The sequence below is a fragment of the Mus musculus genome, chromosome 1, assembly GCF_000001635.26.
Source record: "Mus musculus strain C57BL/6J chromosome 1, GRCm38.p6 C57BL/6J".
In the NCBI taxonomy this organism is placed as follows: Eukaryota; Metazoa; Chordata; class Mammalia; order Rodentia; family Muridae; genus Mus; species Mus musculus.
In genome coordinates this window covers 23116633-23128400 of record NC_000067.6, presented here as the reverse complement: position 1 = coordinate 23128400, position 11768 = coordinate 23116633, and the positions used below count along the sequence as shown (strand labels likewise).

The window sequence follows — 11768 nt, the reverse complement described above, 5'->3', positions numbered from 1 at the left end:
AGACTTCTGTCATGGCAGAAAAATAAAAAACTCAGGTAAAGGATCTGTGGGGGAAGATTCATCATTCCATCCATAGTCAGTTACCTTTTGGCAGGCTGAGGCAGAGCACCATTGCCAAGAACATGCCATAGAACAAAATGCTCATATGTGGAAGCCAGGCAGCAAAGAGAGGGGATGAGAAGGAACCGTGGGTTCCATATTACCTTCTGGTACAAGCCCCCCCCCCCCCAGTGGCATAATACCCTCCCATCAGGATCTACCTCCTAAAAGGTTTACCATCTGGTCAAGGGCTACAGCCTTTTGACCAATTGCTTAAAACACAGGGTTTTGGGGCATTCAAGATCTAAATTATAGTAGGTAGATTATATAGAACATTCCCTCAACTCTTTTACTAGCTAAATCTCCAAGTTATACATGGTGGAGGCATATGACTGTGCAACGACTTCAGCACACTCCTAGGATATATATATATATATTTTAGAGTAGCTCTGAATGAGGAAGACCCATGGATGTGTTGGCATCCTAAGTTATTATTAAACTTGTTAAGGCATGTGAAAGAAAACCATTCTATATATGTGTTTCATCTTCATCTTTTCTTCTTTTCCTCTCTGGTTGAGTACTGATAAAAACTAGATAATAGAATGCTGTTCTGAACTGTTCCATTTGGGAAGAAATGCTCACAGGTGATGTTGGATTAAAAATATAGGCTCTGGAAATACTTCATAATGCAATTTCTGTATAATCCTTGTCTTAAAGTTTCATTGCTAAAAAAAAAAAAAAAAAAAAGACATCATGACCAAGGCAACTCTCATAACGGACAACATTTTACAGGGGCTTGCTCACAGGTTCAGAGATTCAGTCCATTATGATTATGGCATAAGCATGGCAGTGTCTAGAGGAGGCATGGCTTTGTAGAAGCAGAGAGTTCTACCTCTTGTTCCAAAGGCAGCTAGAAGTCTGTTAGGAGGAGGGTCTCATTGACCACGCCCATAGTGACTTGCTTCCTCCAACAAGGCCATACCTATGCCAATAATACCATACCTCCTCATAGTGTCACTCCTGAGCCAAGCATAATCAAACCACCAAAATCGCCAACACATTTTGCTCCCCCCCCCATTTTATAGTAAAGGACCTTTATTTTTTATTTGTTATTCAATTTTACACTTTATCATTAGCTCTTATTTTATTACTTATATCCCAGACTAAAGAGTCTGAGGCACTCACAGACTACCTGGAACATGATCCTCTCTTCTTAGCTCAACTCAGGGCACTTGCTTCAACTCAAATGCTATCAGATTTTATGTGGAAACTGCTACTGTGCCAGGAAACACATGAAAATGTGACTATGGTTAGATTTAGCATGTGATAACTGAAATTAAACAGAGGGGAAAGGAAAAGGTAGAAGCAGAAGAGCTCTCTGTAGAGTTAACTATTATAACTTCTCCAAAGGAATAGTTACAAAAATGATTAAAGTGCCAGATGAAGCTGAGGGTCACAAGAATTAGCAGATATAGAACTGGTCGCAGGATCATCCCGTCTCTAGAGTCCTGTGCTTCAACATGTCCCTGGACAAACTGTCCTATTGCTATGGACTAGTGACTGCTCTCTCCCATTATTTTTGTCTCTTTGACTATGTCTAATTGGCATTATCTTCTGCCTATATTTCCAGTGTGGATGTGTTGGGTGTGGAGTGAAAATGACCCATCCTTTTAAAGAGCTGATGTCCAATGGCTACACTTGAGAGACTTTGCATGGACGCTTCATTTGTGCCAGCACCCTGTAGTGTCTCTTCCTGGTTGTCAACTTGACTGTATCTGGAATGAACTACAATCCAGAATTGGAAGGCTCTCCTGTGATTCAGATCTTGAGGCTGGGAGATACAAGTTTCTGACTGAATCTTGGCACAGAGATCTTGAGGCATAGTGGCCATGAATCCCAGGAGACTAAGGCAAGGAAATCTCTGAGTTCAAGGTCATCTGGGACAAAGCAAATCCCAGATTCAGGCGTGGTGGTACATACCTTTAATCTAGGCCACACCTTCTGCTGGAAACCCACATAAAGACATTGGAAGAAGGAAGATTTGTTTTTCTTCACCTGCTTGCCTTGTGAGGCTGAGCAACTACTAGATCCTTGGACTTCCATTCACAGCTGATCATCGTTGAGGAGTTGGACTACAGACTGTAAGTCATCATAACCATTTCCCTTACTATACAGAGACTACCCATAAGTTCTGTGACTTTAGAGAACCCTAACTAATACAACCCTGTAAGGTCATCAGGTTCTAGATTTACTTTATGCAGTAACTAGATAACATTGTGGAGCTCTTGGTAATGAAAGGATGCATTTTACATTTGAAAAGATAAAAATTTATACAGCTAAAGCCAGGGTTGGGATATATTTTTCATAATAATGTTTCCCAACAAAAATGAAACCTAGTTTCAAGGCATATATTTTTCTTTCTCATTTGGCTCTGAGATGGTTTGTATAATTTATGGCCAATGTTATGTCGGTAAACACCATCACAACAGATGCCTACTAAAAGTTCATCTCTTGAAGCCTGGGTTATTGTAATGCTTACACAACAGGACAGCTCTGGTCTGGCAACCCCAGTGATCTTGAGCTGCCCCCAGGTCCCTGCTAGATGAATAGAGCCACATAAGACTTAGCAAGTAGAATATTAAACAGCAAACACATAGGATCTTAAAAAATAACAAAGTATTATGACTTAAGTAAGTACATTTTAGAATGATTAGTTAATCAATATTACATAAATGTTATAACAATCTATAGTCCATTTTAAAAATTCACTCAAAAATACACTTATAGGAGAGAGACTAGCTTCCCAGTCAGGAATGATGCCTTTTCTAATAGATGTCTTAATCAAGAGGCACCACAAACTTGTACTTATGCACAGTCTTGTTCAATACACTCACAAACAATGACAATTTCACACATTTCAGCTATCCTTACTTTAAGATATTAATAACTCTACTCTAACAAATGTGACTTATCATCAAAAATTAAAGAAAAAAAACCCTAACAACCTAAGATGCTCTATTGTTATCTTGGCTCTCATTTGCCCCTGCCAACAGTCTTTAATATCATCTGTTGCTATGAAGCCTGATTACATTCACAATGTTCTTATGTACTTAGGAACTGTTTCTTTTTAATGCATTATAGGATCTCATTGTTTGGAGAGCAAAAGTATTTTGGGAGCAAATCAATAGCGAGATGCACACCCAGGGGAAATCAGGGGTGAGGAAACAGGATCACTTTATAACTATCTGCAATGCATCCTAGATTCACTTTCTGAACTCTTCCAATAAAGGAAAAAGAAAAAAAAATACAATTCAGGTTATACAACAAAGCTCTCCTCAAATTTCATGCCTGGGTTAGTATCAAACATACAGATAATAAGATTCTTGGAACAAATGAAAATTCAATTCTATTAACTCAAATTCTATTAACTCAGCATTTTATATTTTAAAACAATGTGCATACACCTGAAGTAAATTTCATGCACATACCGTTGCCCTCGTCAGCAGAAAGACAAGAATATGTCTTCATTAAATCCATGTTCAATGTCCCTGTCTAAGGAGAAATTATCTTTTAAAATTACAAGAGTGAGAGAAATAGTTGGTTTCAGATTTGATCTACACAGAGCTTGGAAGTCATTGCAAGTCTTTGGTTCGCCCCCTTCACTTCTATAAAAATGTAGAACAATTAAAAATGAATTATCTTTCTTGTACCTAAAAATAATCATTTTTTACATCCTAATGTAAAAATCAATATTCCCCCCAGAATCTGAGTCAGTTGATGCATCCAGAGCTCCAACTACAGCTTGCCTCACTTTAGCAGAAACTTCTGGAGTGTTCTAAAGGCTGTTTGATTGAATGCTATAGGCTGAGTCTGGATCTGTGTGAGGATGAAAAAAAAAATAATATGACCTGCATCTAGAGCAGGAGCATCAAGAATTCTTTCAGATTCTTGTAATAAACACCCATGGTCGATCAAGCCATGGTAAGGAAAGTCCAATTGTAAAGTTCTACTTAACTCTAGTTCAGAGAAGGCTCAGAAGGGAACATATTCATAAGTCATGTAGACTGAGTGTCTTTTTTTCCTTTATTTATACAATACATCCCAACTGCAGCCCTTCATCCCTCCACTCTCTGACCACTACCCTTCATGTCACTTCTCTCTCAGATCCATTGTTCCTCCATTTCTTTTCAGAAAAAGGCAGACCTCCCAGTTTCTGCCTTTACAAATCAAGTTCATTTCTTACAGTTCTTCAGATGAATGTTTGAAATCAAGGGCCAATGTGGCTGACCTGGATCAAGGGCTCTCTTCTTCAGTTGAAGTTGGCTACTGTCTCCTATGTCAGAGAGAAAGAGACAGGAGGAGATACTGGGGAAGGTGAGAGGGAGGGGGAGATAGGAGAGGGAGAGAAGAGATAGAGGAGAGAGAAGAGGAGTCCAGGAGGAGGTGGGGGAGAGGGAGATCAAAAGAGAGGGAGAGTGGGAGGAAAAGAGGAAGAGGTAAGGGGAGGGAAAGAGGGGGAAATATAGAGTGGAGAGGAGAGGAGGGGAAGAGAGAGTGAGGGGGAGAAGGGGAGAGTGAGAGAGAGAGAGAGAGAGAGAGAGAGAGAGAGAGAGAGAGAGAGAGAGAGAGGAGGAGGAGAGGGAGAAGTGGAAGGTATATTTTTCTGATGTCTCTTCTTATAAGGTACTGATCTCACCATAAAGGCCTCATTCTTATGACATCATAGAACCTTACTCATCCCTCCTAGATGCACACTGCCTCCATCTAGCATCACTTTAGTGACTACAGATTTAACATATGACATTTACAATATTGATGAAGAAAAAAAAACCCAACAACTAAGCAAATAGAAAGTAAACATAAATGCTTTTATACTAAAAACCATCTTAAGTAAGGTCTGTTTAAACACCAAATAAAAATATTGTGTGTATGGGGGGCATGGGGAACCTCTAAGTAAGCAAGCAAGCAAGCAAGCAAGCAAGCAAGCAAGCAAGCAAGCAAGCAAGCAAGCAAGCAACTAACCAACCAAATGAAAAACCCCACCAAGATCAAAGTATATTGCATCCATAGGAAGTCTATTTTAAATATAAAGGCTCAGATAAGTTAACAAATGAAGCACACTCTGTGAGTATATGTGGGGAATTGCAGGCTGGTCTCCAGTTGAGCTGAGGTCTGAACCCCAAAGGGTGATGATTCACCTTCTTGACACAGTAGGCATTCCCTTATGTTCCTGGAACTCTGGCTCCTGCCTAAGTTACTGCCCCCCACAGCCCCCACAAGAGAAGCATGACTAGAAGTCACATAGGTAATGGCCCAAGCTTCTGACCTTCAGGCTACACTCCTCCTCAGTTACCTAGCAACAGAAAAGACCATAAAAAGGGCCTTTCAGCCCCACCTCACTCTTATGCTCTTATTTCTCACTCTTTTACTTGTCTCCCACTTACCCCTCACTCTCACCCCCTCTCTCCTCTCTGTCTTCTCTCCTCTCTCCTCTCTCTTTGTCTTCTCCTCTCTTTTCCCCCCTCTCTCCCTGCCTTTCTATAATAAAGCTCTAAAACCATAGAGAGTCTCTGCTCATCAAGATCTGCTGCACTCACTCTTTGTTGGGAACCTCTTCCCTCATCCCTCTCTCCTATAACCCCAGTGGCTTTAGCAAAGTAGCTCTGGGACTCCCAGGTAGGGCTGCCCCTTGGCCACCCCCTGAAGAGTGGGTCAGAGGCTTGAATGCCCACCCAGGGATGAGTGGAAGGTAGAGAGCAGCTCTCCCATGCCTGATAGATCAGAGAATAGGTAAAACTCTGGCAGGGTGTGGGCTTTCCCTTCCCCCTCTTCCCCTGGGCCCCCTTTTTAGTTATATATATATATATATATATATATATATGTGTGTGTTATATATATATGTGTGTGTGTGTGTGTGTATATATATATAGTGGTTATGCTCTGGTCAACCTGTAGTTTAGGAGAAGGTTCTCTTCTTCTGCCATGTCATCCCTGGTATCAATCTCAGGTTGTCAGGAATGGTTTATGTAAGTCACATAAATGCCTGACGAGTCCCTAATAAGCTTTCTATTTTTTTGTTTCTGGTATTGCTCATTTACAACTCAGCTGTAGTTTCCAGAAGTAAAGGTCTGAGCAAAGACCTCTGGTGCTTACTTTTCAGTGCCCCAGTCATCTAAATTTTGTTGTGTGTGATAATTCCCTCATGTCCTGCTATGCCATGCAAATTCAGTGGCTCATGTCTTCAGTGCCTGGGAATTTGGTCATATGTCATGCACTGATGTCAGTACAATAGGCAGCCAGAGCACATAATGTAAGTCACCCATCCTGTAATGGTTTTTACATCTTATCAATAAGGATTTTAAAATTTGTATTATATTATTATATTATGTATTATCTCTCTGTCTCTGTCTCTCTGTCTCTGTCTCTTTGTCTCTGTCTCTGTCTCTCTCTCTCTCTCTGTGTGTGTGTGTGTGTGTGTGTGTGTGTGCATGTGTGCACATGCACACACACACACTCACACATGTGCCCCTATGCCAGGGTCAGAGGAGAGCCTATTTATAGTACAGGAGTTAGTTCTTTGCTTCCACCATGTGGGCCTGGTATGAATCTCAGATTGTCAGGCATGGTAGCAGTATCTCTCTCCATCATGCTATCTCTCTGGTCCTGTCTTAACTTTGAGAAGCTTCAGTGTCCCATTTCAGTGAGTCTTTGTTACCTCTGGCTCCTGCTAGGCAGAAAGGAGAGTAATTGACACATGTCACTGCTTTTGTGAGTTCATCTGTTGCTTCAGTCTCACAAGGCAAAGCTTAGAGCACATGAGACCAGGAGCAAAGAGTGGAGGTAGGAGACAAAGGGTTAAAGAACACATCATACTCTCTTGCAGATGTAAATGCTTTTCTGAAATCAGTTCTAAAACTGAATTGATGGTTTGGGTGTGGTGGGACAATATTTGTTGAGATGTGCTATAACTGTAAATTTAACCACTGTTAATTCTCCTCAATTAATACTCTTAAAAAACATATAAGAAAGTTTCTAAGAGCTCAAATATATATCTCTGAGAAAAGGCACAGTACAGAATGTCTCAAGGAAGAATGACATCATTTCAATGAAACTTTTGAAGCATTTTGACATTTTGAAGCTAAGAGCTCATGAAAGGTCAAAGGATCAAAAATTAATTCTAAATAAAGGTTGGCTTATGCATTTTAAGGCAGGCCAGCTTATGTAACATGTACTGTGGCCACTCGGGGCTGCTAGTGGTGTGGTGTTGGCCCTGCCAAAGGAACAACTTCTGTCTGTGTTTACTCAGACACTTTCATAATACGATCTCGTCTCCTGGATTCCCAGTTCCCTCCTAATTCCTAATTCTCAGTCTTTGTACTGCCCTAGGACTTTCCAAAGCACCACCGTATTATAGTATGTCTGCTTTGTAGCCTTTTTACTCCTTACTCCTACCTGTCCAATGTAAATATGTTTCCAACATTTAAAAAAAGGCAAAGGAAACTGACATTTTCAGTCAAAAGCAAATTATAAGAGACAAATTTTATTTTTCTCACTTGAGTAACAAAAAGCACAACAAATGAAACTGTGGCTCTTGGGATACTGGACATGGGGGATGGGACACACTGTTAAATGTAAGAGAGTGAACCTGGAGGTTCACATGTCTGCATCTTGACAGACCCTGGAGAGGGATTCCTGGTCAGAGGCACACATCTGCACTGTGTCAGTTCTGGGAGAAAGCAGCCAAGTCATGGGTGAGGGCAGTGTTCAGGGATAGCCCTGAGTTGTGAAGCTTGGGCCACATGTCCATAGAGTAAAAGGTGCTGGGGAGAATCCCGCATGGGAGAATCCTGTGCACAGAAGGAGCTCCGCCGGTACTCAGAGGCATCACTGTACTCAACTAAGCAACCACTAAAGAAAAGAACATGAAAACTAAATGAAAGTGGCTAGCAGTCACACTGGCCATGGATAGAGCAATTTCTACATGACATTAGAAAACTATATAACTAGTAAATAAATGGACTCTTTTCTTGTGGTGAACAATTCATTCTATTCTGAGCAATGCTCCATTTCCTTCTGATATATCTTTTTTTGTTGGTTATTTTATTTATTTACATTTCAAAAGTTGTCTCCCTTCCTGGTCTCCCTCCACAATCCCCCCATCCTATTCCCCCTCCCCTTTGTCTCTATGAGAGTGCTCTTCCACCCACACACTCACTCCCCGCTCACCCATCAGAGCAACAACTGGAGTAAAATGTTAATATGGCACTTATGCCCATATTATAATAGAAGCTAAGAATGTTTATAATAATACAATACTGCTCATAGGGCAAGGCAATATATGAGACATAACATAACGTATAACAGCCAGTATTGTATATCATCTTGAAGGGCTGTATTTCCAGCTGGTTAGGCCAATGGTTCTATGCTATACCAAAATCGAATTATGTAATTATATAAATTTGACAGTGAAAGGCAATATGTAGATTAGCTATTAACATTTTTAAATATGCTGAAGGAGGCAAGTGCAGGTTTTGTACAATAATTCATGCTTCAGATGCCTGAGCTTCATTCCAGGTGTCAGGACAGACCCTGGGCACTGAGTGGACTGCAGGAATACAAAGGACCTCCCTCTGCCCCTCGTCTCTCCCTCTCGGTCCTTACCCCCATTTTCTTCCTCTCTCCTGCACTGCATCGTATGGACTGAGTGTAGTATTTCAGTGAACATTAGCTCACCAGATCTCTATTTCTGGCTCCTTTTGTAAGCTGCTGCACAGTCTGGCTTCTGTGAGACATGAGGATTTGGGCTAGTTCACTAAGTGTTTGGTTCTCTCGTGTTACATAAGGTGTAATCTCAACATGCTGTTTTCTACTTTTTTTTTAATGAACCAGTGACACCTGCTTCTCTGCCCTCTGAAACAATCTGTAGATATTGACCAGTTTTCCTCTCATAGAAACTTCTATTATTCATCTATCTATCTATCTATCTATCTATCTATCTATCTATCTACCATGATTATATCCATCAGTCCTTTTATATACTTGTAGGTTTCTATATCCTTAGCATCTGCAGATTCACCCAATCTCAAATGAAAAAAAAATTTTTAAAAATTCATACTGTAGAACACTTTACTTATAAACCAGTCAGCATGGCAGTGTTTTGTATAGCACTTACATTAAAATTGATATTAACAGTAATCTGGAGATGAGTTAAAGTATTCAGGGAGATTTGCACAGGTTGTTTGCCTTCTTACAGAGAAGCACGCGTACCTCTCTCTCCCCAGTGGTCCTGAGACTCCATCCCTACCCTAGTGCACAAGTATCCTGGGATGGCTCCACCTGTGTGCTTAGCAACAGCACTGATAATCCTCGTTTCCTTTTATCAGGCTCTTCAGCTGTCGTGTTCTTCCATTCCTTTTAGCTTTATCTCTTTCAGTTTTATTTTGAACTTTCATTTACATATAAATAAGACTTGAACATATTGAAAACTTGATTTTCAATAAATGCAGTGTTACTAATGTGTTTTTAGACTGAAGGCACCGTAATGGTGCAAAGGTGCGTCATATATTGCATGAAATACAGCAACTTGGAAATGTACACAGGACACACAAAGAATACCAACATGTTGTCACACCAAGGCAGAGTGCTGAGCGGGAGTTTCAATAGCAACAACTTGTGGTTTGGTTTCCCTCTTTGCCACTAACCTACTGTAAATGATTTAATGTTGTGTTTCAGTTGCACTTGTAGAAGGAGCTCAGTAGCAAACCTGTTCAAGCTGCAAGGTAGGTTGTCGCTGCACAACTTTAGAATAAATGAACCATGGAGCTAGTAACCCTGCAAACACCCTGAATCCTTTAGTATTATATTGGGGGTTAACCACTTATTTTATTCAAAGATAGATCATTCATTCATTTAGCCCCATATTAGGGATGCCAATGAAAACATATGCAAAGAAAAATTTACTTAAATACCCCAGATAAGCAATGAGAAAGTGATTTGTGCTTTGTCATTGGTGTTGAGTTCTAGAAAGTAGAAAGTCTCAAAAACAAACAAAAACCAAAACCAACACAAAGCAGTTTTGCTGTTTGGGTGGCAACCTGCACAGAGGAAGTGCTGCTCTGTGGCAAATTTGCTGAAGTGGCAATTAAGAATTAATCTCCACATGTTAAAAGCCATACAGAAACCTCAGATAATATTCAACCTTTCCAAAGACACTTCTTCAGATTATGTGCATCACTTTTTGGATGACAGAATAATTTACTTTGCAAACAGGGGTCTTCTGAGAGTGAAACGAAGATTACTAGTCATTCTAGCTAACAAGAGTAAACTTACTATCTTGGGAAATTGTGAATGGTGCATTGAGTGGGAAATAAAAGGTTATTTTGTTCTTGTTTTGCTTTGAGATAGGGCCTCATTATGCAGAGCTGCCTTGCCTGGACTTCACTATGTAAACCAGACTGGATTTAAAGAAAAATGGCAGATTTTTTTTTTCAATCTAGCTATTCTTATAAGCTGGCAAGATAGCCTGTTATCTAATATGTATGTATCCATAAATACGTAAATGCATATATTTACATATACATTTGTGTGTACAAATACAGAAACTCATATTATCAGAATACAAAACTTCTGGGTGGACCAGGAAATGAGTCTTCTATTTTAATCACGAAGTATTTCAAGTCAGTTTCCTGTGCCAAGCACTTCCCACATGGGAATGCTGTAAGAATGCAGAAGGGCTGCACAGGAAGTGTAAGAAAGGAATGTCACACTGGAAAGCTCAGAACTTGTAAAGGGCATCTGGTGTGTTTGTCTACCCTCTTTTCTGTGTGTGTGCCGGGGGAGTGGGGTGGGGAGGGGGATGGGAGTGCCATCAAGATGTATTGTATTCATGTATGAAATCTTCAAATAAAAAAATGCTGGAGCTGGAGAGATGGCTCAACAGTTAAGAGACTGGCTGCTCCTCCAGAGTTCATGAGTTCAATTCTCAGCAACCACATGGTGGCTCAAACCATCCATAGTGGAATCTGATGCCCTCTTCTGGCATGGAGGTATAGATGTAGATAGAGCATTAATATACATTAAATACATACATGCATACATACATACATACATACATCTTTGCTGGTTGTGGTGAAGCACACTGGTAGGATTTGCTGAAGGAGGCAGAGGCAGGAGGATCATGAGTCTGAGGCCAGCCTGGGCTACGCATAGGGTCTGGAGACATGGCTCAGCAGTTAAGAGCACTGACTGCTTTTCCAGAAGTCCTCAGTTCAATACCCTGCAATTGTAAGTGGCTCACAACCATCTGCAATGGGATCCGATGCCCTCTTCTTGTGTGTCTGAAGACAGCTACAGAATATCCATATAAATAAAATAAATTTGTACGTCTTTCCCCCAGATGGGGGATGGGGCCACTCACTCATCTCCAAATATTTAACCCAGAATTGCTCCTATCTAAAGGAAATACAGAGAAAACATGTGGAGCAGAGACTGAAGAAAAGGCCATCCAGAGACTGGAGTAAATGGAGATAGGTCTTATCTTGGTACGGAAGTGTATACAACTCTGTCTGGGAGAAGAGGGACAGGTGGATGCTTCACTACTTTCTCTACTGTGGACATAAATAAGTGGTTCTGGAAAAGTACATATCTATAGCTCTCTGAAAGTATTTATCTAGTGTTACTTGATGACCTTTGAATCCAGGTGCTCATGTTCTTAGCTATAAAAACTTACA

At 40.5% G+C, this 11768-nt stretch overlaps 1 long non-coding RNA gene and 1 pseudogene across 1 annotated transcript; one reads left to right on the top strand and one right to left on the bottom strand.

Annotated features, from left to right (window-relative positions):
* Positions 1 to 675: 675 nt before the first annotated feature.
* Gm30442 lies at positions 676 to 4412 on the bottom strand. The gene is made up of 3 exons (XR_373275.2): positions 4328 to 4412; positions 3528 to 3591; positions 676 to 764 (listed from the first exon to the last, which is right to left on the bottom strand). It is a non-coding gene; the product is annotated as a predicted gene, 30442 (long non-coding RNA).
* On the top strand, positions 11057 to 11345 carry Rn4.5s-ps4 (4.5s RNA, pseudogene 4; annotated as a pseudogene).